The sequence below is a fragment of the Myotis yumanensis genome, unplaced genomic scaffold, assembly GCF_028538775.1.
Source record: "Myotis yumanensis isolate MYYU_CA2020_CCGP unplaced genomic scaffold, mMyoYum1.0.hap1 SCAF_2, whole genome shotgun sequence".
In the NCBI taxonomy this organism is placed as follows: Eukaryota; Metazoa; Chordata; class Mammalia; order Chiroptera; family Vespertilionidae; genus Myotis; species Myotis yumanensis.
This window is the reverse complement of record NW_027223753.1, coordinates 159,462,892-159,474,595: the sequence shown is the minus strand read 5'-3', so window position 1 is coordinate 159,474,595 and position 11,704 is coordinate 159,462,892. Positions and strand designations below refer to the sequence as shown.

Genomic DNA, 11,704 nt, shown 5'->3' with positions numbered 1-11,704 from the left:
GTTTGGAAGACAGGTTTGTAAACTTAACCTTTCAGTTCAACCTAAGAAGTATCCTTTCATCGTCACTCCACCACGACTCTTCGACTTTTGCCATTGTTGCGAATTTTCTCAGAGACACCTCCCAACCTCGGGACTCTTGCGCTGGTGGGTACTAAACAGCAAGGGCTTCCAGCGAAAGGCCGCTGGAAGACTACAACTCCCGGCAGCCTTTGAGGCAGGGCAGCGGAGGGGCGTGCGCAGGCGCGAGGGCCGGCCCCCACGCGCAGACGCCCTGCGAACGCCGGCTGAGCTGGGTCTCGCTGCTGGTGCGCGGCGGCGGAGAGCGAGGCCTGGTGAGCACCGCGGAGGTGCGAGCCGATCCTTCGAAGCTGTGTGCGCGCTAGGTACGGCGGGCCGGCGAGCGAGCAAGCGGCTCACCCCAACAGTGGCACCAGGATCGGTTGCCGTTAGCCTGGTGAGTGCGGGGGTGCCCCCCGTGGTCCCGGCCCCTCCCCCTCCTCCTCCCGCCGGCGGATCCGGCTGTTCGGCGGGACCCTGGAGAGGTCCCGGGGCGAGGGCGGGCGCCGGCCGTGCTCGAGCTTGGTTTCCTGGGCCCAGGCGCTCGCCCCGCGTGTGTGCGTCACGGGCCCGGCTGTCCTAACGGCCGCGCGACCGGCGGAGGGGTGGGTGGGGGTGGGGAGCGTGGTGTGATCGCCATAGGGGACGCCGGTTGAGGCGGGGCGGGGCCGCGGCGGAGCTGGAAGCGGCGCGGCGGACTGCGGGGCGCCGAGGCAGCGGGGCGGAGAGGAGACGAGCGCAGGCGGCGGCGCGGCCCGGCGCGAACGGGCGGGGGTGGGCCGCGCGGAGCGTGGTGACAGCGGCTGGGAGGAGCGACGGCGGTGGGGGCCCTGCCACGGTCCGGTGCTGGGCGGGAAGGCGCCGGCCGGGATTCCGAAGTTACTGCCCGAGCGGGAGCCGGCAGCCGGGAGGGAGGTGCCGGGGGTGGAGACGGGCGGCCGCAGTTTACCGATGTCATAACAACATGGGCCTGCAGCGGCCGACAGGGGTGTGGTAATTATAGGAATGACGGAGCTCCGCCTGCACACGGCGTGTGTGCGAGTGGCGGTTCGAGGGGGACAGCGGAGTGTTAAGCTCGAAATGGGAGGAGGAACCTGAAGGGGGACTGACGTCAGGGGAGTCGTCCTGAAGGAACGTTGTAGGTTTGAATGGAACTATTTCATGTTCCACTGCTAAGAGGGAGATTTCACAGTAATTGATTTTTAAGGTTTAAGTTCGGCATAAACCATTTTGAGGTATTTTTCTAAAACATACCATTATATGATATTACTAACCCTTTCAGTCCTTTATTTCTTCAGTAAACAGTTTCTTCAAAATCCCTATTTCTTAGCAGATGAGTGATTTTTTTTTTTTACCCCCTCCGTCTTGTTGCTTCAAGTCTCATTCTCGACATTCTTTCCGTAACTTGTTCTTGCATTTATGGTATTTTTTAAAATAATTCACAAGTTATCCCCCTTCCATTTTAAAAGTTGAAGAGATGAAATTTTAACTTTTCCAAGGACAGTGAGAATGGTTGTGTTTTCACTGTAATAATTATTCTTGGAAGGGACTGTGTTATGTGTAACTAGAGGCTCGGTGCATGAAATTCATGCACTTAGCGTAGCCTGCTCCCTCTCGCTGTCCGGGAGCCCTCAGGGGGTCTCGGGCTGAAGGCAGGTGGACATCCTAGTGCTGCCCTGGAGATTGCCACTGTGCTCACCAGGGCTGTACTGACCACCAGGGGCAGCTCCTTCATGGAGCGTCTGCCTCCTGGTGGTCAGTACGCTTCATAGCAACTGGTTGTTCCACTGTTTGGTCCATTTGCATATTAGCCTTTTATTACAGTGGAAGGATACCTATTTAAGATTGAGGATGTGAGTGAAAGTAAGTGAATTAATGTTTATGGCGGTCCTTTTAAGGTATTGTGCTAAATACTTTATGTATATTAAAACACTTAACGCTTACAGTAACTGAAGTAGATAGTAATTTTTCCTATTCTACAGGTGAAAGTTTTGAAGGTCAGAGAAGTTAAGTAACTTAGGTAAGGTCATCCAGCTCCTGTTGGTCCCAGCCTTAGAACCCAAAGTTACTGCCATTTAATGAATTCTTTTTTTTTTTTCATACTTATTGGTTGTGTTTTCTTTAATCCATTCATTCAGTGAATACTTAAGGAGTGATCATGTTCCCCGAGGCTGGGGATATAGACATGATCAGAACACTGTTTCTGTCCTCATGGAATTGATAGTGTATCAGGGAAGAGTAACAAATATTGAACATAAATACTACATGACATTTTATCTGTCGTAATTGAGCAGAAACTGTAAAGTATTCTACAAATAGCAAAGGCAGTTCAAATAGAATCAAACAATATAATCCTTGAGTTTATAGTCTAGTAGGGAAACAAAACACATGTTTATAAAAACTTATAAACTAAATGATAGAAATAAATACCTCACCTTAAGTCAATATACTTGCATTATGTTATTTTAGGTCTTTCCATAAGTTTCTTCACAGAACTATTTAATATTATGCACCAAGACTTTTATCCAGAATTGGTACATAAGAGAAAGCAACATGAAAGAAAATCTTCATTGCTATCCAAGACATTATTTCTAATTTATTTACCAATTTTTATAAAGTAGCAACCTTAGAGGTAATTAAAAAAACAAAACACACAGTGATAGGTCTTTTTTCTATTTTTGCCTCCCTCCATCTCCCCCGCACCCCCCCCCCCCTTTTTTTTTAAGAACTGCTTTTATTAGATCATTTGTGTTTTGTAAGCCATCCTGTTTCACTTTGCACTTTGGCTGTCAGGAGGCTTAGAATAGGACTAATTTTCCTTAGTTTCAACTATTATAAATTATTCCAGATAGTCTGGAATTGCTCTCAGTTGACTCCTGGACTATTTTCTTTCTTCCTTGTTGCTCTTGATTTTGTTTTTTATCTTTTCCCTTTCATTTGAAAGTAGAGATTATATCTTAATTTACAATGTTTTAGCGTAGTGTTTTTGAATTAATGATAAAATCTTGATACTTTCTGATGTTTGTGTTTTTACAAATGTCAGATTTATTTTAGAAGTATGTATGAATATTTTGTAGAAAATCAAGACTTTGGCCATGCAAATAAAGATGATTGAACCCAGTGATAAAGATAATTCTCTATTACTCTCTTTGTTTTAAGAACTCTCTACTTTGCCAGTTATGAATTCAGCCATAATTATGGGAGGAAACATTGGAAATGGCTAACAATTTAATTAGCTGATTGGGATTGATTTCACTCTATTCTTTTTTTTTTTTTTAATATATTTTATTGATTTTTTACAGAGAGGAAGGGAGAGGGATAGAGAGCCAGAAACATCAATGAGAGAGAAACATTGATCAGCTGCCTCCTGCACGCCCCCCACTGGGGATGTGCCTGCAACCAAGGTACATGCCCTTGACCGGAATCGAACCTGGGACCCTTGAGTCTGCAGGCCGACGCTCTATCCACTGAGCCAAACCGGTTCTGGCGATTTCATTCTATTCTTGCTCCTGTAAGCAGGAGGTAGCCCCAGGCCAAAGAGGGGTCAGAAAGGGCCTACACTAGAAAATTTTGAGGACCTGCAGGGAAAGAGCAGGGATGAAGACTGACGAAACAGTACAGTGTTTTGTTTTGTTTTGTTTTGTTTTGTGTTTTGTTTAAAGATTTTCCAACTCAACAAAACAGATCTAAATGATAAAATGGTCCTGACCTAGTGTAGTAGAATTGGGACAGTTCTTGAAAGCAGGCAATAATGCAGAACGTGGGTAATGGGGATAATCTCCCCAACATAACAAGAAGAATGCTGCCCTTCATATACAAAGTAAGTCTGCTTACTCATCATCATTGATTTTCCAGTGTGGGGAGGGATATGTGCTGAGTTGTCCAGGAGTCTCTGTACTCTGTGACCCGCAAAGCAGTTTGGGGTCAAAATGTGGGTTTACATGTAGCTGGGGAACAGAGAGACAAGCAGAAAGTTTTAACATCTATTGATGGGTCAAGCACTACACCAGGTGCTTTCACTTAATTATCCTTGCAAAACCACTTTAAAGAGGTGGTTATCTGTATAGGGTGGTTAGGTAACTTGTCCTACTTCACAGAGTAAGTGGTGGAGCTTGGATTCAAATGCAGGGTTATTTGGACTATGTTCACACCAGTCATTAAAGCTTGATTTTGTTTTGGTTTGCAGTTCAGTGTCTCCAGCAGAATAAACTAGACATAGTTTGTTTAGCATCTTGAAATAATGTTGTGAAGATTTAATTTATTAAAAGGTGAAAGCTGTTCCTGTTCCCTGCTTTATTGTTATTAACTTAGAGTAATATCTGAAAACAACTGTTCCCTTCCCCAGCTTCTACACATTAAAGGCTAACATTTTCTTTCTTTTAACTGTTTCATATTTATAAATAACTTGGTTCTATTGCTATTTCTTGATATAGAAGTTTTGGACATTATTTATTAAATTTTCTCCACATTTCCACACTGCCTCTCCCATCTTCCCAATGTAATTATCAGAGATATTTATTAAGTAAATGGTCAGTGTATTTATAGTATTACCAATTTCAATATTCACAGCTGAATCGTGTAGTGTATTTATGTCATTTATTCATTTAATCAATTTTTGTTTTTACAGGAGTTATTATCCACCCCTTCATTTCCTGAGACAGTTGTCCTGTAATCCTCTATCCTTTAAATGCAGTCTGGTTGGTTACTTTCTAGCCTACTTCATCGTTGTTATCCTGGAATTTATCTTTATGTCATTCTTAAAATTCTCTTTGACCCTCTTCTTTATTCCTATATTTTTTTAGCTTCCTGAGAAAGAATACCTGGGAAGAAAAGTAAAAACTTTCTGAGAGCTTGCATGATTGAAAAAAAAATCATTATCCTACCATAACATTTTGTCAGTAATCTGGGTATAAAATTTTAGGCTTAGAAATTTTGGAAGTCAGAACTCTATTGTTTTATACATTCTAGTGTTGCAGTTGAAGTCCAAAGCTATGCTGATTCTTCTTTTTTATATGACATTTCTCCAGTCTCTAGAACAGTGGTTCTCAACCTTCCTAATGCCACGACCCTTTAACCGTTTGAGTCCCAAGCATGCGATCGCGTTGCTTGGTATTTCTCGACATAAAACAAGCGCTATCACGCTGTTTGGGTCTTTTCGTACTCATTTAGAGAAAGCGGGGTTGCGCTGTTTGGGATTCTTCGACAGCGTTTTTTCAATACCCCCTGGGACTCAAAGGAATCGTATATTTTCTCGACATAAAATCTCAGCAGTGCGATTGCGCTGCTTGGGACTCAAACGGTTAATACAGTTCCTCATGTTGTGGTGACCCCCAACCATAAAATTCTTTTCGTTGCTACTTCATAACTAATTTTGCTACTGTTATGAATCGTAATGTAAATATCTGATATGCAGGATGTATTTTCATTGTTACAAATTGAACATAATTAAAGCATAGTGATTAATCACAAAAACAATATGTAATTATATATGTGTTTTCCGATGGTCTTAGGCGACCCCTGTGAAAGGGTCGTTCGACTCCCAAAAGGGTTGCAACCCACAAGTTGAAAACCACTGCTCTAGAAGCTTTTAGGATGTTATTTTTTTATGTTTTTTTTAAAGTATATTTTATTGATTTTTTTTACGGAGAGGAAGGGAGAGAGATATTAGAAACATAGATGAGAGAGAAACATCAATCAGCTGCCTCCTGCACACCTCCTACTGGGGATGTGTCCGCAACCAAGGTACATGCCCTTGACCGGATCGAACTTGGGACCTTTCCGTCTGCAGGCCGATGCTCTATCCACTGAGCCAAACCGGTTACGGCTAGGATGTTATTTTTAACCCCTGAATTCCATAATGATATGTCTAGATGTGGTCCTTTTTTCATTTAAGGGCATTCCATGGAGCCTTACAAGTTGAGAATTCATGTCTGTTCTGAGAAATTTTTGTTATTAGTTGACTTTTGGCAAAGTAAGTTTTACCATTAATTATTCTTCTCAGTTTTTGACATCTATCAACAGGCCATACGTGCTCCTTTAAATTTTTCTTTTTCATTTTTGAGTCCTACTTCCATTACCCTTTTCAGCAAGCACCCACTCCATTGTGGTTGATAATTCCTGGACTATATATGAATTATTGTAAAATATTTAGAGGGTGTGTGTGTGTGTGTGTGTGTATTTTGTTTATGTACAGTCATATGCCACTTAATGACATTTCAGTTAACGACAGACCACATATACTACAGTGGTTCCATAAAATAATGGAGCTGAAAAATTCCTGTCCACTAGTGACACCATGACATCTTAGCCAATGTGTTTGTGGTAATGCTAGTGTAAATAAACCTACTACACTGCCAGTCATAAACAAGTATAGCATATGCAATTACAGTAATAGGCTATACCTTGTAGGTGTGTATAAGTGCACTCCATGATGTTCCCACAAGATGAATCATTTAACATCACATTTCTCAGAATGTGTCCCCGTTGTTAGGTGGTACATGACTGTACGGGTTGACCCTTGAGCAGCTTGGGTTGGAGTACCAAGACCATGCAGTACAAAAATCCAAGTATAACTTTGTATCCCCCAAGACTTAGTTATCCCTTAGTATCCTTGGGGGATTGATTCTAGGACCTCTCCCTTTCCCTGTGGATAGCAGAATCCACCGATGATCAAGTACCCTGTATAAAGTGTCATAGATCAGTGCATACAGTTGTCCCTCTGCATCTTCAAACTCCCAACCACAGATCAAAAACAGTACTGGTATTTTGGGAGGGAAAATATTCGTATAAGTGGACCCATGCATTTCATACCTGTGTTGTTCAAAGGTTAATTGTATTGTGTTATATAACTTTTGCTGTTTCTTACTTTTTTAACAGCATTGTTTTGCAGACTTTTCTGTTTTGTTGTATGTACATATAGTTGTGTATAATGTAGAATTCCATAGTATACATCTACCACATTTTACTTTTTTATTCCTTAATGATTGATTGAAACCTGAGTTGCCTCTCTGGCATCAGAAATACTCTGGTAAATATACTCTTACTTGTCATTCCTATGGACTTGTGTGAGAAGTTCTTTGGGATTATACTATATCCAAGAGTAGGATTCCTGGATCGTAGAATAGAACTAGTTTATGTGTCTACTAGCAGTGAAGGAAGGTTCTTGTTTGCTCACAACTTTGCCAGTACTTGGTTTTATCCAACTTTCTAATTTTTGACAATGCAAAACAAACAAGTAAACGAAGTGGTATCTCATTGTTTCAATTTACATTGTCTGACTGCTAATGAGTTTGAGCATCTTTTTGATCCATTCAGGTTTTCCTTTTTGACAAGTGTCTATCTTTCTTTGGGTTTCCTTTCTTTGTTTTTTATTGGTAGAAAGAAGTTCCTTGTGCAGGTTAAATTGGAATGGACTGTGTTTTTTATTTATTTATTTATTTATTTATTTATTTAAATCTTTATTGTTCAGATTATTACATTTGTTCCTCTTTTTTCCCCCCATAACTCCCCTCCTTCCAGCTCCCACCCCACCCTCCGCCCTCACTCCCCACCCACTGAGTTCATCCATAGGTGCATGATTTTTGTCCAGTCTCTTCCCGAATCTCCCATTCCCCTTTCCCCCCCAAGAATAGTCAGTCCATTCCCTTTCTATGTCCCTGATTCATTATAGTCACCAGTTCATTCTGTACATCAGGTTATTTATTCACTTGATTCTTAGATTCATTTGTTGATAGATGCATATTTGTTGTTCATAATTTGTATCTTTACCTTTTTCTTCTTCCTCTTCTTAAAGGATACCTTTCAGCATTTCATATAATACTGGTTTGGCGGTGATGAACTCCTTTAGTTTTTCCTTATCTGTGAAGCTCTTTATCTGACCTTCAATTCTGAATGATAGCTTTGCTGGATAAAGTAATCTTGGTTGTAGGTTCTTGGTATTCAGCACTTTGAATATTTCTTGCCATTCCCTTCTGGCCTGCAAAGTTTCTGTTGAGAAATCAGCTGACAGTCGTATGGGTATTCCCTTGTAGGTAATTGAGCCTCTTTCTCTTGCTGCTTTTAAGATTTTCTCTTTGTCTTTTGCTCTTGGCATTTTAATGATGATGTGTCTTGGTGTGGTCCTCTTTGGATTCCTTTTGTTTGGGGTTCTCTTCGCTTCTTGGACCTGTAAGTCCATTTCTTTCACTAGGTGGGGGAAGTTTTCTGCCATTATTTCTTGAAATAGGTTTTCAATATCTTGCTGTCTCTCATCTTCTGGGACTCCAATGACTCTGATATTAGTCCGCTTAAAGCTGTCCCAGAGGCTCCTTACACTATCTTCACACTTTCGGATTCTTTTTTCATTATGCTTTTCCAATTGGGTGTTTTTTGTCGAATCTTTGGTTTGATTCTTGCACTCCTCTGGTCTGCTATTGGGTATAATATTCTTTATTTCAGTCTGTGTATGCTTACTTTCTAATTTCTTTATCGTAGCATCGAGGGTCTCATTAGTTTTCGTGAGGCTCTGCACAAATTTATGGCAAGCCCTCAAAATTGCGATTCTTAGCTCCATATCCTCCATTTCTGTCATGTTTTTTTGTCTCCGCATCTTTTATGCTTTCTTGGTGCACCCCCTTGTGGTCTCTGTGCGCAGTCTTGTTCTAGCGAAGCCTTAATTGTTGTAGTTAACACTAGAGGGATTTGACCATCAGGCCGACTGGCCTGGACTGTTGATTTGAGGCTTGGAAAATATTTTCTCTAAGCCTGTCACCTTGGTTAATTTTTTCCATGTCTTTTATTGAATGACTATTCTAAATTTGATGGATTGCTTTTTTGATAACCTCTTCCTTGTCGATATTTTGTTTTCTCCATTGGAATTTGTATATTTGGGTATTGGGATTCTTAGGTTGTTCTTATAATTTTCTCTTCTTTTTCTTATTTTCATATCTCTTAGTTTTTTTGTTCTGTTTCCTGAGGGATTTCTTCACTATTATCTTCCATCCCTTCTATTGAAAATTTAATTTCTATCTATATATTAAATTTCTTAGAGCTCATTCTTATATTTTAAATATAGATTTTATTTTTCAAAAGAGTTTTAGGTTCATAGTAAAATTGAATGGAACATTCAGAGTTCTCATCTATCCCGTACCCCCAGCACAATTTCTCCCACCACCACCATTTGTATCAGAGTGTACATTTGTTATCATTGAATCAACATTGACACAGTATTCTTATCCAAAGTTCATAGTTTACATTAGGGCTTGTTCTTGGTGTTATATATTCTAAGGGTTTTGACAAATGTATAGTGACATATATCAGACATTATAATATCATACAGAGTAGTTTCACTGCCATAAAAATCCTCTGTGCTTTGCTATTTATTCCTCCCACCTCTCAAACCTATGGCAAAGAACTGATCTTTTAACTGTCTCCATAGTTTTGCCTCTTTCATAGTGTCATATAATTGGAATCATACACATATTTTTTTGAAAAGCTCTCAATGTGGCAAATAGAATATGTGTCCCCCCAGAGACGGGGGGAGGAAAGAAGGGAATTATAGAAATAATGAGTCAATCTCATTTATGGATACTGGTGTACAAATGTTTTAAGAAAACATTAACAGACAATTTAGAAGCATGATATACCATGACCAAGTGCGTTAATTACAAGAACAAGAGTCATTCAATATTAAGAAATCTCTTACTAGCTCATTATATTTATAGGTCAAAGGAAATAAACAGTGACCATTTTAGTAACTGGCAAAAAGGCATTTGATATAATTCTACACACATTTCAGGTTTTAAAAATTTATGGAGAGGTGGTACTTAGATATACATTTTTTTTATTTTTGAAAAAGAGGTTTCTCAAAACAATACTGTGACATAACTGGAGATCTCCTACATTGCTGGCACTAATGAAATCCAATCTGACAAAATACTTCTGGGTAAATGTGTTAGTGGGCTTAGGATGCCATAAAAAAGTTCCACAGTCTGTGTGGCTTAATCAACAAAAAATTCATTTTCTCTCAGTTCTGGATGCTAGAAGTCCAAAATCAAGGTGCCAACGGGGTTGGTTTTTGGTAAGGCCTCTTTCCCTGACTTGTGGGTGACCACCTTCTCCCTAGGCCCTCATATGGTATTTTCTCTCAGCACATGCTAAGAGAAAAGGAGAGAAAGTCCAATGTCTCTTCCTCTTCTTACAAGGACACCAGTCCTATTGGATTAGGGCCTTACCCTCGAGACCTCATTTAACCTTAGTTACCTCCTTAAAGGCCCTATAGCTAATATAGTCACATTGGGAGTTAGGATTTCAATATGTGAATTGGAGGGGAGGACACAAGTTCATAACAGTAGAGCCACCAAGTTTATAATTAGGAGACCTAAAGTAATATATTTTTTTATATATATATTTTATTGATTTTTTACAGAGAGGAAGGGAGAGAGATAGAGAGTTAGGAACATCGATGAGAGAGAAACATCGATCAGCTGCCTCCTGCACACCTACCACTGGGGATGTGCCCGCAACCCAGGTACATGTCCTTGACCGGAATCGAACCTGGGACCTTTCAGTCCGCAGGCTGACGCTTTATCCACTGAGCCAAACCGGTTTCGGCTAAAGTAATATTCTTGCTTTATCTTCTGTTAAGTGTGTAATTCTAGCCTAGTCACAATCTCTGTAAGCCTCCCGAAGCCTTAACTATAAAGGATAAGAAAAGTAATTCTTGCCTTATAGGTTTATTAAGAGATTCAGGTAAATTAGATGATGTAACACAGCACATTGTAAATCAGTTATTCTCAACCCAGGCTTGCATGAAAATCATCTTAATAACTCTTCTTGTGACTTCTAGACTGACAGCATAAGGAGCGCTGCAGATCAGCTCCATAGTAAAACTGGGGGAAATAACTAAAACACAATTATTTAAAGCCTCTGGAAATGATCCTAGGGCATACAGTAATTGAAGAGCTTCTAGTTGGAGGGAAGGTTTTCTTACTGGGAAGAGCAGGACATCAGGATTTCTCATCCTGCTCCAGCTGCCTGCTGCTGAGGTTAAGTCCTGGGTAAATGAGGCAGAGAGGGCCTTCTGTCCAGATCCCATTTGTGGAAGAGAGGTTTTACCTTGAGCACAGAGCCACTGAGAGTATTAGGAAATAGATTACCTTTTTCCTGTTGTAAAAAAAGGTGGTGGCTCCATGTCAGGAGAGACAAGCTATATCCCGCTAAATATCAGGTCCTAAAAGGGGTGTCACTTAGAGAAGTATACCATTGTCCACACCCACAGCTTGAGAGCCCTGATCAGAGGTTTTACTTGGGGCTCTGGGAAAGGGAAGAAGCAGGTCCTAAAACAGATAACTCTAATCTCCTCAAGGAACTAACTTCATTTTCAATAGAGCTGGAGACATTCAAACTTAAGGGCACTTTCAAAAACAGTGGGGGTTGTGGTAAAGGCAGGGGCATTTAGGAGATTTGTAGACTCAAGAAGATACAGGCTAAATTGCAGGCCAGCTAATTTGCTGGAGAGAACTAGGGTAAGAGATAGCTGGAGGGAGTCTTCCAGGGGTCAAAGCAAACTTCAAAAACTGACCCCTGAAACTGTTCCCTTAAAGGAGCATAAATTTGATTGGATTTCTTTGTAGAGCAATTTATGCCTGAGACCATTGTTGAAAATAGT

General features: G+C 40.8%; 1 protein-coding gene across 1 annotated transcript in view; it reads left to right on the top strand.

Annotated features, from left to right (window-relative positions):
* Positions 1-279: 279 nt before the first annotated feature.
* The window catches only part of KPNA1 (karyopherin subunit alpha 1), a 101,239-nt gene continuing 89,814 nt past the window's right edge, over positions 280-11,704 (top strand). Inside the window, exon 1 of the mRNA XM_070406314.1 lies at positions 280-454. The gene's annotated coding sequence lies outside the window, so the exon portion shown is untranslated. The remainder of the gene's footprint in view (positions 455-11,704) is intronic.